This window comes from Eucalyptus grandis, chromosome 7, assembly GCF_016545825.1.
Source record: "Eucalyptus grandis isolate ANBG69807.140 chromosome 7, ASM1654582v1, whole genome shotgun sequence".
Classification (NCBI taxonomy): domain Eukaryota; kingdom Viridiplantae; phylum Streptophyta; class Magnoliopsida; order Myrtales; family Myrtaceae; genus Eucalyptus; species Eucalyptus grandis.
The window spans coordinates 5,863,895-5,880,334 of record NC_052618.1 but is presented as its reverse complement, the minus strand read 5'-3'; positions in this window follow the sequence as shown (position 1 = coordinate 5,880,334).

The window sequence follows — 16,440 nt, the reverse complement described above, 5'->3', positions numbered from 1 at the left end:
GAGAAGAGAGTAAGCACCGGAGCGGGGGCACCTCCTTCGTCGGCTCGGGCGAGGAACATCCACTTCACGAATGCCGGAACGAACGTTAGAGTAGCAACAAGCACGAAAAGAGAAGTGAGCAAACGCCAGCGCAAGGGCGGCTGTAGTGTGGTTCATCGGCAACAGCGGGGGTTTCAGCCGCTTGATGCACGGCGGACAGTGACGAGCGCGAAGAGAATTTGGGATTCAAAATTTTGAACACTTCATGAGAAGAAAGAAATGGGGTTTGCAATTGCTGGAGTGGAACGAAAATCGTCTGCTTCTCTTTCTTTCTTCCATGCCGTAATAAATGCATTGCACATGAGAGAGAATGTGTAGGCTGTGCAGGTGAGGGGGAGAATGGACGTGCATAGGCTAGGAGAGGGTAGGAAAACGCTAGGGAGAGGAGAAAGAAAGAAAAAAATGCAGAAGACAGCAAGGGGGCCACTTTTCAACGTGGCACCGCGTGAGTGGTCAGGGACCATGCTGACATGGTGCTCCCAGACCACCCAATATTTTCTTGGACTTTTTGGAGAGCGTCTTCACCAAAAGACGTCTTCCCCTCCGAATGAAGTCCTTCTCTACAGAACCATCAATGACGAGCTCGACGAAGACTCCACTACACAGATTCACACCACAATCTTTACCAGTCTAACGTCGATACCTAAAGTCGCTGACCGTCACTAAATATTCTTCCTCAGCCACTACTCTGGCCATGACCGAGCTATTCCGATAAAGAAATTTCCAGCTCGAAAATTTCACAAAGCAGCATAGAAAACGCACAAAGGTATACTAAAACAGTGGAGAATGAACTGACTTGGCAGCATCAAGCCACGGCCATTGCCGGCGACGGAGGTTGAGAACATCGACTCCAAACATGTGGGTCCATGGACAGCCCGCGCCGAAGATTTGCAAAAGCGTGGCATAAAACAAAGAGTAAAAACACAGAGTTAGATTTAGTTCCAACAATTAATGAAGTGGACATGAATCAATCTTGAATCTAAACACATGCTGTAAGCTAGACCATTTGCACAAAAATTCGCAGCAGTGCAAATATGCGAAAGTTTATCAACATGAGGTGCAGAAATCCCACCACAACACCAGACTCGCCGCAAAGCACACGACATAATTAACCACCCGCTCGCAGATGGACGGCATGAGTGCGCCGCCTAGGAGGCTAGTCCTATCTACAAATCAACTCAAAAGGCAATCTTCTGCCAAAATCGCAGCTAACGAAAGCGAAAACATGCAGTATCTGCACATATAACGACGCGATCGAGCATATTATAAACCTACAGTTATTTTCATTTCGAAGAAAAGCACTGCGATTCAACAGGCATCCTAGGCATACTCTAAAACCGCAACATTGTGCACATGAAGCAGCAGCAGCATCACCACAAGCACAAGAACTAACTCGATAAGCTTGACTGCTTAAGGGGAAAGATGAGAGAGAGAGAGAGAGAGAGAGAGAGAGAGAGAGAGAGAGAGAGAGAGAGAGAGAGAGAGAGAGAGAGAGAGGGAGGGAGGGAGGGAGGGAGGGAGGGAGGGAGGGAGGGAGGGGGAGGGAGCATGATTCTGGTTATAACGCTTGGAGAAGTCCGGAGGTGGAGGTGACGGTGATCTTGGACCTGTCGCGAGAGGTGGTGACGGAGTCGCTGTGGGTGCCGGCATTGCTGTCGACCTTGATGGGCTCCTCGAGGAACTTCTCAAGGGAGGCGATGTCTATGATCTTGTCCTCCACCCACTGGTGTAGTCGATCAGGAACGTCGCCCCCTTCTTCTTCACCGCCTTGGCGCCGCCGAGAGAGAGAGAGAGAGAGAGAGAGAGAGAGGCGATGTCTATGATCTTGTCCTTGTTTATAGGTGTTTACGTTCTTTGTTTTATTTACTAATATTATATTTTTAATTTGATGTGAAGTTTTTATTCATATAATAAATACGCGCAAAGAGCTTAAAGTGGGTTAAAAGGGTAAGTAAGGGGCTTTCTAAGTTAGGTTAAATATTAATATGTTCTAGTAATATGAGTCGGATGTGTGTTGAGTTGGATTAGGTATAGGTTTTCAAATTTACATCATATGGAAATGCACCAAAATGGGTTAAATAGATCAATATGAGTCAAACCATTTTCGTTCGAATCCAAACTTGACCCAACACTAACGACCCTAGAAAAGGGGTATAAATCTTCAATTTCTCCACATCTAGTAGTGTCAATGGCAAGAATATGCACTCTTCTAAGCACAAAGACTTCCAAACCCCAACCTAAAAGGACCAAATTTCAATCAATATTCCACTGACAGCACTCCCAATTTGCATCATTCCATCTTTTGTAATATAACTGGCTTCCCAAACCAATGCATCAAAAAAGAACTGCTCCAGCTTTGTCCAGCACATTTTATCCTTCAACAACTTTTAGCACAAAGGCCTCCTTTATGTCACCCTATCTCTGGCTAGTGGGAGAGATGGTCCTTAACCACTGCGAAATGCCTTACTCATGTATCGACTTTCCTTGAAACTAATGCCATGGATGGGGCTAAGGCAACCGTATCTAATTTTAAAACTAAAACTCCCAAGGGATGGTAAAAAACAGTAATGATGGATTTCTGTTTCCCGCCAAACTTCCATGCCTTCTCCTTTAAGTTACATTATGCAATTAGGCTAATCAGCCTTTGGAAACAAACAACGCAACTAGTGATCCATAAGGATCACTTATTCAGTTTTGCCTTGATTCTGATCAATTATGTTTCCTTTTTTGCAATATTAACCGATATCTAATGTGGTATAAATATGGATGTACTTTCCTTCGTATTAATATAACCTCATGTTTTTCTTTTGCTTCTCCAGAAAAAAGCCCTAAGTCTCGGCAGTGATCAAAAAATTGCATCCGTAGTTTATATGAAACTAGTGAAAGATGTTTGCAAATGAAAGCCATCTTATCATAGAAATTTAATTGCACTAATTATTCTTACCAGTTGCCCATCATTCTGAAAACAGTATTGGTGCTCCAAAATGCACAGGATATATGAACTGGATGAAGGCGTCATTGACCGACCTCAAGCCCCTCATCTTGCTCCCATGCAAGGCCAGACCATTATGCAAGTTCTTAATTAGCAGTACGCATGATTTATCAAGATAGAGGTGAACTCTACTGCATCGTGGAGCAAACCAACAAGCTCCATTTTTCAGAATGAAAGAGCAATGAGCTTCATCCTGTTAAGCAAACCGACAGGCAAAAATAAAACATTTTACAAAAAAAAAAAAAAAGTTCAGCAAATCAGTCCAGAAAAATATAACTAGACGTTTGACCATCATAATAAGCTACCTTCTCAGTCCAAAATTAGGCACTTGGAGAGCGAAATTTTCTAACACCTGTTGAGCTGACGTTGGCGATCAATTCTTATAGTCTAAATATTCTTCGGACAGTGGAGGGAGAGGATCCAAGGTCGGCTTTTCAGCATCCTGGCAGCGAATTACGAACCTCAAATTTAAAATCAAACCAAAACCAACACAAGGAGAAAGAAAAACTAGGAAGCAATGTACGCCAAGTTTTCAAAACATAAACAGGTAGTATCTTCTGAGTTACCCTCTTTCAACATTTGCACGTCCGATCCCTTCTTCGGAAAACCTGGTAGTTTTCTTTACTGTTCTTTTGTTCCCTTGCGAGATCATCTCTGCAGGCCCTTCTTCTTCCACATATTCCCAATCATCACCATATGCAGAAGCTATTCGACTGTCCCCGAAGCATGCGTGAGATTTTGGAGCGACATCAGGCAAAGGAAGGAAGCAAGGAGCTGCACCACCGCGTCGCTCCATATAAAGGCGCACTACCACCTCCGATCGCCTCCCTCTCGAAGCTGATGGTCCCGCCCGACTCCACAATTCAATATACCCAATCTCCACGTGGGAACCCTGGACTCCCTCCTCGCTCTCAGCCACGATCTCCTAAAGGCGGTTCCTCTTTTTCGTCTTTACTCAGGCTCCCGACGTGGGTGTCGCCCATTTCAAGTACGTGAGTACGTGAGCCACGGCATTGCGAGGTGGTTACCGAAGAGAAAGGGATTCGATAAAGATTTGAGGACGTGAAGACGTGAATCTCATTTCAAAAGTACCGTTTTCTTTTCTGCGTGTTGCTTTTCCTTTTTTTTTTTTTTAAATATAAAAGTTTTAGGTTTATAAATTATGACTAACTGCAAAATTTGAAAAATATATGCTAGAAGTAAAAGGGCTACGGACCGACCCAAGCATTTGGAGAAAAAAAAAAGGGGGAGGGGGAATTAATGAGTGTTAAATTATATTTCGAATTTGAGCTCACATACCAAATCAGATTTGAATTGGATACTGTAAGTTAGGATTATTAATTGAATCCTCTTTTAAAATTGTTATCGTGGCATTATCCATTGATGGACGTGTAAAATTGTTGATCTTTGAAATGGCACACATGTAACATGGTTTCTTCAGCAAAAATTGTGAGCCACTATAAATTTTCTCTGCCATGAGTTTACACTAAACCGAGTTATTAATTTTTTTTTTTTGTTAGGACTTAAATTTTTAGGTGTGAAAAATATTCAAGCATATGAGCAATTATAACTCTAATTATCCAATTATTAATGGATTATTTGCTATTATCTCTTCCATAGATGTAGATAGTGAACCACATAAATATTTAATGTCCTTTATTATTCTTCATTTATTTTCAGATTCTCTTGCATTGATTTCTTTGCAAGATCATGTTGTTTTCACGTTAGTAATTCAACAATGAGAAATTATGTCGCAATGTTAGTTGGTGCTTGCAATTATTTTCCATATTTATTTTGTAGTAAACTAATTTAAAATGTTAATAAAGAATGGCAAACGTTTAATCTCTTTAAAAGTTCTAGTCTAGAAACTATAATTGGGAGTTACGCCTGACTTAACAATTATGATAGACTTTCTAGTCTAACAAATAGCTTTATTATAGAGTTACTTCTAGATTTCAGGGACTGGTACGAGGAACTAGATTAAGGACTAGCACGTAATTAATATTTTTGCCCTTTAGCCGTGAAGCATGGATGGATTCCTAATGAATGTCTCTGTCCATGAGTGCTGGAGGAAAGGATCGATTTGTCAAGAAAATAGGTAATGAATCTCTACAAAGCTTTAAGAATTAGAGGTGAATAATATAGAAAATATTTGACTATTTATAAGGGCCATGTCACTAACTAACACGGTGTGTATTTTTAGTAAATTCGTTAAAAATTTAATACTTATCACGCCTATCCTCTTTCTATATCTCTTCCTCCTTCATCCAGCCACCGCCCTGCCCCAAGCTTCCACACTTCTCTTGGCTATCTTCACCAGCGAATCATCCAAAAGATATATTTACTAAAACTAAATTATATCAAAAGTATTCATTAATATCTCTTATTTATACGTATAAATCTAGCACGTGTTGTGTCCCCTTTTTTAAAAAATCAAAAATTAAAAAAAAAAATGGAAAGATGGCTTGAAATAGAGACCTTGATTAAGCTGTTAACTTTTAGTGCTAGATTTAGCTTAGTTATAAAGCGTACGTATAAATAAGAGATATTAATGAATACTTTTGATATAATTTAGTTTTAGTAAATATATCTTTGGATGAGAAATTTGATTCACTTTGAATTTAGCTTATAATTTGTCTGACACTTTATTAATTTTGCTTCGTTAATTTTGCTTTCTTACACTTTACTTTTTTTTTTTAGCCATTCTTACACTTTGTTTTATGGTATTGGTTGTGATTATTTGTTTTTCTTTGATTACGCACTCATGCATGGACATCATTTGAGGCATAGGAAAACTAACATAGTTAAAGATTGCCTAAATATATTAGATAAATAAATAAATCAAGTTAGGGTATTGGACTAGCACTATTTAGGCAATTAGCATAATCAAGTCCTGTTTTCAGATCTTTGATTGCATAGAAAGTGGGATACTCTCTCGTATCTCATTTGGCTCTTAGTTGGCCCTAATAGGCTAGCAATAGCTCCCTCCCATAAAAATCTTTTAGGATTAATTGAATTTTGTAAGTACACTCTAACATTGTGCGAGATAAGGTTTGGAGAACCCAATCCATGAGGGAACCGTTAGTCTAGCTTTGTCATCATCTCTAAACCCACTCTCTGTTTTTATGAATTTCATAAACCTAAACTAAAACCTAGAGGAAAAAAAAAACATGAACTTCCCTAAACCGTATGTGTACAAATTAAATGAATGTAAACTAAATCTGATACTAGATCAAACAATCTAATCAAGACCTATTTTTCTAACTATTTATCCTTTTTTATTTTTTTTATTTTTTATCCTTTTATTATTATTATTATTTGTTATTATTTATCTTTCTATGCCTAGATGCTGTCGATATGATCAAATTATAATTTCTCCTTATTTTTGTTTTTACTATTTTATTATTTTATTTTATTTATTCTGATAAAAAGGGGCATGGGCTGGGCCCTTGGGCCCCGTCAACGGATGTGGTCAAACATGGAACTCATAAGGACGTAGGTCAGGCTTTTGGGCCTGATCTACGTGTAGAATAAGATGTGAACTTAACAAGGCCAAGAAACAAATATAAATGCGCTCAAGCCTACACTAAGCCCATTTCTATTATCATTACTGAACACATCTTTATCAGTTTCCCTCTCTTTTATTCTTTGTTTTACACATCTTTCTTATTTTCATTTCTTTCCTCTAGACGCCTTGTGTTTGTCTTCTTCAACGTTTCATTGTTCCCAGAATCTAACATATCCAATTCATTCATAAATTCTAAGCAAAAGCTAGAAAAATTAACATTCAGCTTACCACTGGCTTCCTTGGAAAATACGAGATTAAGTGCCTCTTATCCAGCCACCATCCATCTTCAACCTCCACAAGACAACCATCTTCGTTCACTGGCCTTTCCGACAATGATGCCTCAATATTACAAAAGATTGGTAGGATGCAAAGAACTAATAAGGCAAATTCAAGTACTTAATGACATTACTAGAGATAATCACACAGAAAATATAAGGACACAGAGCAAAAAGGAACAACAGAGATAATACATGCGGAAACACTCTCAAGGTAATAAAAAATTGAAGAGAAGTTGATGCAAATCTGATTTTTACATTTCATCAAACATCTCGTGTGTGGTTCGGTCGTTGAGTCTACAAGCAAGTTTTGAAGCAAAAATTCCTTTCAAACTATCACAACAATGTTAAAGTGAACTTAAATTATCAGCTCAGTTTAATGATAGCAAATTTCCAAATCAATATCACTCAGAACATCATAGTATTTGCGAATCTCTTAGTAGTGAAATAAGGGAGGAGAGAGCTTTGAAGGCGCGGCTTTGGAAAATCGAGAAATGGTGGTGGCAATAACTAAGGATGTTGGAAAGGCAATTAAAACTATCTAAAACGACGACACAAACTCTTCAACAAGAAAAAATAGTGACAACTGCAACTCTAAATCGCTAGTAGCTATATTCGGAAATAGAGCTACAACTTCTAATGATGGAGATGATTTTCAGCGTCAATTAATCTAGAGAGAAAGTGAAGAAAAATTGGGAATAAATAAGAGAGAATTTTCAATCAAGAAATATTAGTGTGAGCTCTTGATGGTTTCCCACAGCAAATTTATGTCTAGTTGCCCATTATACAAAAACAAAATGGATGGCCCAAATTGCACAATTACTCATAGGAAGCAACAATGTGGTCATGCTAGTGCAGTCCTTTCTCCCTCAACTTTAGATTTAATTCCAATTAAGATCCGAAATTTTCTTATAAAAAAATCCCAAGCTTTTATACTAGTCTCAAATCTACTCATGCCTTCACTATTTTCATCAAGATTACTATATTAAGAGGCTATTGCTGTTCTAATTGAATGTGGGGGGTATTGATGAAGATGCCTACTCTAATAACAAACCTCTAATTGGTTCTGATACCGATAATTTTGAAAAAATTAATGGAGACTTTTTAAATCTGTGAGCATATTTGGAACTATAGTAAAATTTTAAAATTTTTTTGAGATAAAAATATTTCAATTTAAGACAGAATTGAAATTATTCCTAAAGTTAGAGATCTTTTTTAGAGAATTAGGTGAGAATAGCATAGAAAAAACCCAAGACTTGAAGTAGAGAAAACACACGTGGGAACACTCTTTGTAAGAGCTTTCTATTTTATATTTTCCTTACATTTTTCAATTCCTTGCCCATTTACATTTCTCTGTAGCTTCCTATCATGTAATTCAATTCCACACATTTCTAGCCAATTTGATTTTTTTTAAAGCAATTACTTTCCACCGCACTCAAATTTCTAAAATTCACCACCATCTAGATCCCATTCCACACACTTTTTATGCAAGTAAAGTACCACCAAGCAATCTCAATGCAGTCCATTTATGAAAAGTTCAGATTGCCTAACCACACACCATATTTCGTCAATATTTCTTTTGGTACTCCTATAAATGGTATTTTCCAATAATATATAGGTATCGATCCTCTTTATTAGGAAATTGATGAGCTAACAAACCGTTAATCTTTAAAAAAGCAAACGTGGCTCCTTCACCACACTTGATTTCAAGAAATCAACCGGCTTTCTTGAAAATTTTGAAATTGAAATGTTTTACTTGGTGGGACATCCTCGTCTCGTACTCCCACAAAGTAAGATTCCTTAAATGTGAAGGGAAAAAAAAACAATATTAGTAAACATATAATTCTAGAGTGGTTCTTTGGGAGACGGTTGCAACTTGCAAGTTGTGAACTAAAAAAAAAAAAATGGGATGCTCTTGCTTTGGAGGTAGCAAGAAGAAGGGAACCGAGTGTCCGATGTGGGATCTTCTGGTGCAACAACGGCAGGTACCATATTTGCTAGTGTGGCCAGTGGAGGCAGAGATTGCCGCAACATCCGTTAGAGGTTGTCACTAGTATGTTTATATTGCTCATGTAATAGTGTTACTTTGCTAAATCACTCTTGACCTATAATCTTGTCATAATGATCAACTCAATGTATTCTTTCATAAACTAGTGTGTAATGGTCACTTTTGGACAACTAAATTGTGCAATTCCTTTTACTTTTAGAAGCAATAAATATTCTCAATATTAACAAAAGAATAGAGAAATGGAGAAGCTGAGTGGTTTTTTTGGCGCGAGGGGGAGTCTTTAGATGACGTGGGATTTTGGTTTGGCGCAGCTTTTTTTTTCCTTTTACCGTGGTTTTCTTTTCTTTTCTTTGGCTTGTGCAAAAAAGGCCGGTGAAATAATAGGAAAACGATGGCGCCAAAAGTGAACGCGGGGTGAAAAAGAAGAGAGGGAGCAATTAGTAAAAAGGTATATTTAAGAAATTTCTTTCTCGAAGGTAGAAAAGGGGAGGTATCCCTAGAAGTTAAGGCTAGGTTTGATGTAACGCTTTTATTTCTTTATTTTTCTATTCTTTTATTTTCCAAAAGAGAAAAAAATAGATCCATTTAATAACATCAATTAATTTTATTTGTCAAAATAAAAAGTGATTGGGAATAGATTTAAAAGAGAAAGAACCAATAGAAAAAAGTAACTTTTGTTTTGGGAAAATATTTATTGACATAAGTCATCTTTTTCCTTTTCTTCTTCCTCTTTGTCTCCTATGGCCATCGGCCATGGTGGGTGGACAACGGCACGGTCGGCAGCAAGCAGACTGCAGTGGGTGGTTTGGTGCTTTTTTTTTTTTTTTGCCCCTTTACCGTCATTTTCTTTCTTTTTCCTTTTTGGCTCGTGCAAAAAGGTCGGTGAAAAAATAGAAAAAGATGGCGCCAAAAGTGAAGGCAGGGGGTGAAAAAGAAAGAGAGAAGCGAGTAGTAAAAAGGTAATTTCGTTTTAGGAATTTCTTTTTCAGAGGCAGAAAAGGGGGAGGTGTCCCCAAAAGTTAAGGCTCCGTTTAAAAAAGTTTTATTTCTTTATTTTTCTGTTCTTTTGCTCTTCAAAGTAGCTAAAATGGATTATGGGAAAATGTAGGCACTACCATTCGATTTACAGACTTTCACGAATTCACTTCTCTTCTAGTGGGGCCCACGTCAGGGGTCAAGAAGCTTCCACGTCGGCACGTTGAGTTCCTCCGTACGAAGTGGGGTGACCGTCGGATCTTCATTTTCTAGGAGTTGCAAGATCGCAACGGCTTCCAGCCTCCAACGTGTAAGCCGGAATGCAACCGCCGCTGCACCGGGCCCCACCCCACTCCATGAAGAGTCGCCGGCTTAACTGTATTCTCCCTTCCAGGGCCTTCGATATCGTTATCATAAAAATGGCAATAACTTACCTTCGCTTCTGACACGATTTTTCAGCCTCTGTTTTTGAAATTTTTTTAATTCTTTAATTCTTTTAGCCATATTCGCTTTTGATTTAGGACATATGTATGTTACCCGAAATTCTATATTTCTTTTCCTGAAATGACATTAACTACCTTCTTTTTTGGCTCGCAACACAAGCACCAAATGATAGGTGCGGCAATCACTAGAGAAAAACACTAGTGATGCTCCTTCCATTTTCACCCAAATTCAAATTTATCTTCAATCCTAATTGCATATATTATGAGTTTCAACATTCGTGGAGTTGGGTATAGTAGATGCAAATTAGATCATCTTTATTTATCGACTTGTTTTTAATTATTACATCGCATCTTTTACGATTTATATTGTTTAAGATCTTATCTACATTAGAGCATTCTAGCGAAACCCTTCTATACATAATCATTTTGAAAGCTATTGCTAATCTTCCAATGATTTCCGCTATTTTATTAACTTTTTAAAAAAATACATGTATTTGGTTCTTAGATATCTTTTCATCTTTTGGTACATATTGATATTTATATACTTATCTGCTTTGAAGCAATAACTTTGGGTCCCTCATTGTCAATATTCGATTGTCTTTGATTCTCTTGGGTAGGAAAAAAAATAGAGTACATTACAAATGGAGAGGGTGGAAGAGTGGAGGGAGGTCATCGGTGTAGTGCGGGTATTGACGGTGATGATTGACGGAGTGCACCAGCAACCGAGGAATGAGGAAAAAGGACGAGAAATAAAAAGGAAAGCAAAAAAAAAAAAGGAGAAAAAAGTTGATTTCACTAACTTGAAAAAATAAAAATAAAAACTCTACCAGCTCTGAAGATTGATTTTAAGGTGTGTTGGTTTCAAAAAAATAAAAATAGTGAATCAAACCGGTCGAGTTTGGAAAATTTTATTCTTAGGTAAAACAGCAAATTCAAATAAGAAATAGAAGTTATATAATCTCACTACGAAAAAATTTGTTTGTTGAACGATTATGTTGGCATTTGTTCATGTTGAAGACCATGATTTTGATTCTCTATAAGGGCAATATATATATATATATATATATATATATATATATATATATATATATATATATATATATATATATAAGGCTTAAGATTTGGTTCAATTTGGGAACCGGATTAGTTGAAATGATTTCAGTGTTGGAACTAGGAACTAAATGGTCCTATGCCAATTCTAGGTTCACAAAACCAAGAATCGAACATGTTCTTCTTAAAATTGACCTTAAACCGATTGGTCTAGATCGGCTGAATCTAGTTCTTGTACTAGACTTGGTGCTCACCCTTACCATCAGCATAACATTTTTTTCCTCGGCCAACACTCACCCTGCAATCCATGTAAAAAGAAAAAGAAAAGAAAAGAAAAGAAAAGAAAAGGCATGTGACATGATGCTTCACAAAACATATAAGAACACATTGAGCCAATTTCTTAAAGTTTCAAACAAAATGGAGGATGATATTGAACGATGAGAGAATTTCCAGTGATTAGAGATTGTTATTAACCAAAAAAAAAAATTCTTATGTTCGACATATATTACTTCATTTAGATGGATATGCTAGATGATATCACATTTCTCTCTTGCTCAAGTTTTGTGATTGATGGGGCATATTTACATAGACACAAAACAATGGAATATCCAGCCAACCAATCATTTTTTGGAAACTAAGATGGGCTCCAAACGTACAAAACTCTCTCAAAAAATAGATGGATTGAAACACATAGTATGCAACACATATAAATTGATTAAGAGAGATATTTCAATGATTGATGTACCGTTTTCTAGTTATAATAATTCTACTATATTTCATTTCTTATTTTTAATCAAAGGGAATACAAAATCACGCTAAATATATCTTTATACATATATATGCACCTTCTAGCTATGAAAAATAAGAATTGTATATTTTGCACAATGTGATATCTAAAGGCATAATTGTTCTGGTTTTCTAATTGTTTTGGACATTTTACTTTGATCGTTTTAAACTTCAAGGCCTGAACTATAGGTTACTCCCCTTTTAGTTCATCGCTACTTTCCCTCCTTCAGTTCTAAAAATGCCATTATGTATCAGAGATAAAACCTTGTGAATAAAGTGACTAAATTGCCCTCCAAGCACGTCCTAACTCTCAAAACCAACCACACTTAGTTCCCAAATGTTCACTAGGTCTAATCCATTCACGAACCCTATGTTTACCGAATGGGGTCATGCTCAAGCACTACATGTGAGGACTTGATCGGCCTCACTTGGATCAGACTTTCGAAAGTAGCACTCTTGAGTAACCAAACAAGATTGTGGTCATTTTAGGAGCATGTGTGTATTTATGAATCATTCAATATAACCTCATGTATTTGAAGTGCAATATAGAGATATTGCATTTCCTGAGAAAGAATTTAGTTAGGCCAATCTTCCAGCAGCATTTGCACATGGAAATGGTCTCAACCTCCTAAACATTTTGAAGCTAGAACTAAAATGATTATCACGAGGCATATGTGCAAAGCAAATAGCTTGTGTAGAAGAAGCCGCACAAACCATTTTGAGACACTTGTGACTGGAATTGGAGCTTGTTACAAGGACTGAGCACAGGCACTCTTCTATGGGCTTGGGGCGTACCTTCTTCCTTTTGCTTCATTTCCATTTGCAGATCAAACAGAGACTCACATCAAGATTCCATACTCAGTAGAAAAATAAGCTTACTGTGAAAATTCCATCTTCTTCTCTAGACATATGAATTTTGATTTGCCATATGGGTTTTTCCCATATTGTATTAGGATTTTTGCAGTTAAATAACCGATTAAAATTTAAATAACAATTAAAAGTTATCCATGTTAGTACCATTCGTAACACATAAGCCACCAACATCCACGTTAATATTATTTGGCCAAAATTAGCCCGAATCACTAAATTGACTCTAGGTCACAAAGCTTATGACCAAATTGGTATAAGTGCAATAAATTTAACACTTTTCTAAAGCTTTTTCCTAAAGTTACATTGAGATGTTACATCTTCTTTTTGATAGTCAACAAAACAATAATTATTGATGAACATGAGACACATGGCAAAGCCTTGTCAGGTTGCCTCTACAAAGCATAGATGTGATCATATCAATTCTCTAATGTGGGATTTCTCTAACATAACATAGTCACACATGTATCTGAACAATCCCCCTACATATGTGAGCTTAATGTTAGGCCACTCCCCCTTAATTTAGGTATCCTTCTATATCAATTTTTCTATAGGTTCGCGTTGTTACACCACAATGTCCACTTGCCGGAAATCTCAACTATAGGCTCCAATACCATTTGTTAGGAATGCACAGCAAAAGTCTAAGATTGCTAAGAGGGAGCCAAAATCCGAGCCCGTCAACATATTCGGTTAGACCCACATTCATTTAAAAGTTTAAGGGTGTGTTTGTTTCATTGAAAGTATTTTACTAGAAAGTGTTTTCCGGATTTTCAACCGTTTGGTTCTCTAAAAAGGATTTGGTCAACAGAAAAGACTTTCTGGTCAACACAAATATTATGTATTATTTTAGGAAAACAAATTCCTCTGCCTTAGAAGCTGAAAAAACTTTTCCTTTTCATATCTTTCCCTCTGACCTTTCACTTTTCCTCTCTAGATTCTCGTGCTTAGAACGCCGCTCTCGCCACTCTCTCCGTTCACTCTTTCGCTCGTCTTTCTTCTTTAGCTCTTCTTCAACGACGCGCATCTTCTTCGCCATTGAAGGTCTAGATCTTCTTCTTCGCCATTGAAGGTCTAGATCTTCTTCTTCATCATTGAAGGTCTGGATCTTCTTCAATGATGCTCAACATAGATCCAAGTTCTCTCTCCTCTCCGATTTGAGAATAATCTCAGAATTTTTTTGATCGATACTTTATTGAGTTGTTGTTGATTCTCTGTGTTTCAATTGTTTGATTCACGTTTCCATTCATCTTCTTCAAGCAATTGAATTGAAACGCCCCTCAAAGCCTCCCTCTCTCTCTCTCTCTCTCTCTCTCTCTCGATCCTCTGCGTATTCCAGAAGCTTCTACCCTGCTTATCAACGCCAAAATCCACCACTTACCTTGCCACATCCAATGCTCCTCGAATCGCGATGTTCTCGCGTGCTTGAGCTTCAAATCCGTGTGCTCCATCAATGGACTCAAGTTTATTGAACCAATAGATTCCTTCAAACCTTCGACAACTTGGAGCCTTGGAGCTTTCATTTTCATTGAGCGTGGAAGTTCAGTACATGCTTCCATTACACATGTGGAAGAGAAACCGAGAGCTGTGTTGTTGTTAGCCTGAACATCGGTCATGCTTGAGATTATATTAGTAACTTTCGATTCAATCTTGATGATCTCGTATTGATTGGGTTGCGGTTCTCACTATCTTGTTGTTTCCTTGTGCCGTTTAATCGAATGCACATCAAGTGTTTGGTGAAATGCCCAAGCAGATTAGTCCAGCTATGTTATTTGAACCCTACTGTCTCCAAATTTGTGGCGGTCTTATATAGATTGCAACAGGGAGACTCATGTCAAATTGATAGATGATATAAGATATTTGTAAAGATACTTGAAGGATCGAGTTAAATCTTAGTTATTTTTTCTTGCAGTTGATGCCTGTTGAGATTGCTTATCCTTGATTAAATTGTTTCTTTGCTTGCGATAATGTGAATGTGGTCACTTGGAGTAGTCACTTGTCCATTGTTGATAGCACTAAAATTTAAGTAGTTGTGCGACATAAGATTGGTGTTTTAATCTCATCTTCCCGCAATGGATATGTCTTGACATATCTCAGGAAGTAGAGCAGCATATTTTGCAAATTCCATCAATGTGCCTCTATTGCTAAGCAAGTTAGTGGTTGGTTTACATGTTCCTTCGAGAGTTGATTTTGTTATTGCTGATGTTGCTGCACTAGCCTTCTTAATCCTTTTAACAATTTATTTATTTAACGTTTGCTATTGGGTTTACCCTTAAGATAAAACATCTGTCATAATAGGCTCAGAAAATTCTTATTTTTGCTTGTAGATGGAAAATAATGATGTTAATGGAGCAATAATGGGTGCAGTTGTGTCAATAATGGCAGCTAGTATGTTAGTAATGGAGGATGAAGCTTTTAGTAGTTAGATACCTAGAGCGCCACGAGGGGAAAGAGATTTTGAGAGAGAGAGAGAGAGTTATTCATTAATCGCATTTTACATTCGGGAGATACTAATTGTGTCAATCAAATACGTATGAGACCACAAGTTTTCTTTGAATTGTGTAGTCCTTAGGTCAAATAATTTTTTACGTGAAACAGTAAATGTGTCAATTAAAGAGCAATTGTTGGCCTTTTGTCATATTTTAGGGCATACGTATTATTATTTTTAGTAATAGGGTCAAGGTTCAATAGGTCCACTGAGACCATTCATTGACACGCTATTGTTAGTATTATTATTTTTTTTTTTTTTGGTACTATGATTTTTTTACACAACTCAAATTACTAGATTTTAAGCAAACTTTTTTTCCCTATTAATTCATGCAAATTACAGTGTTTTTCTTTTACAATTATAAGGAGTGAATATGATAGAAAGAGTCCAATTGCCTGTGCAGACACAATGAATGTCCTTTCTTTTATCTAGATGCGTGCGTGCGCTCCAGAGATAGAGAGAGAGAGAGATTTAACTAACAAAAAGAAAGGTCAACTTGGAGATGCGCCCTTGAGACGAGAAGAGGATAAGACTGTTGAAGTTGAGCCATAAATTTCCAAGACTCTCTAGGTCAACCTGGAGATGCACTCTTCTTTAAACCAAGTCAGGATGTCGGACTCGCGTCTGGCGGAAAAAAAAAAAATATTAAGGTCCCCATTGGCCGTCGTCGCTTTTTACAAGAAATCCTGCGTTGGGCTCGCGCCACGCGAGTCCACCCTGGAGAAGACCTAGTAAGGTGAGGGACTCGTCGATTATAGTTAACAATTTTCAGCAAATTGAAGTTGAAAACGCTAATCGGTTTTCCTCTTTCTGTTATTTTCTTAACAGAATCTTGAATCCCATCTTCTTTTTCTTTTGTACAATTCTTTCGTTTTCAATTTTTTTTTCCTTTTTTTATCTGCCATCCTACCTGTAATCATTTTAATCGTGGGCATTTCGACAACGGCAATGT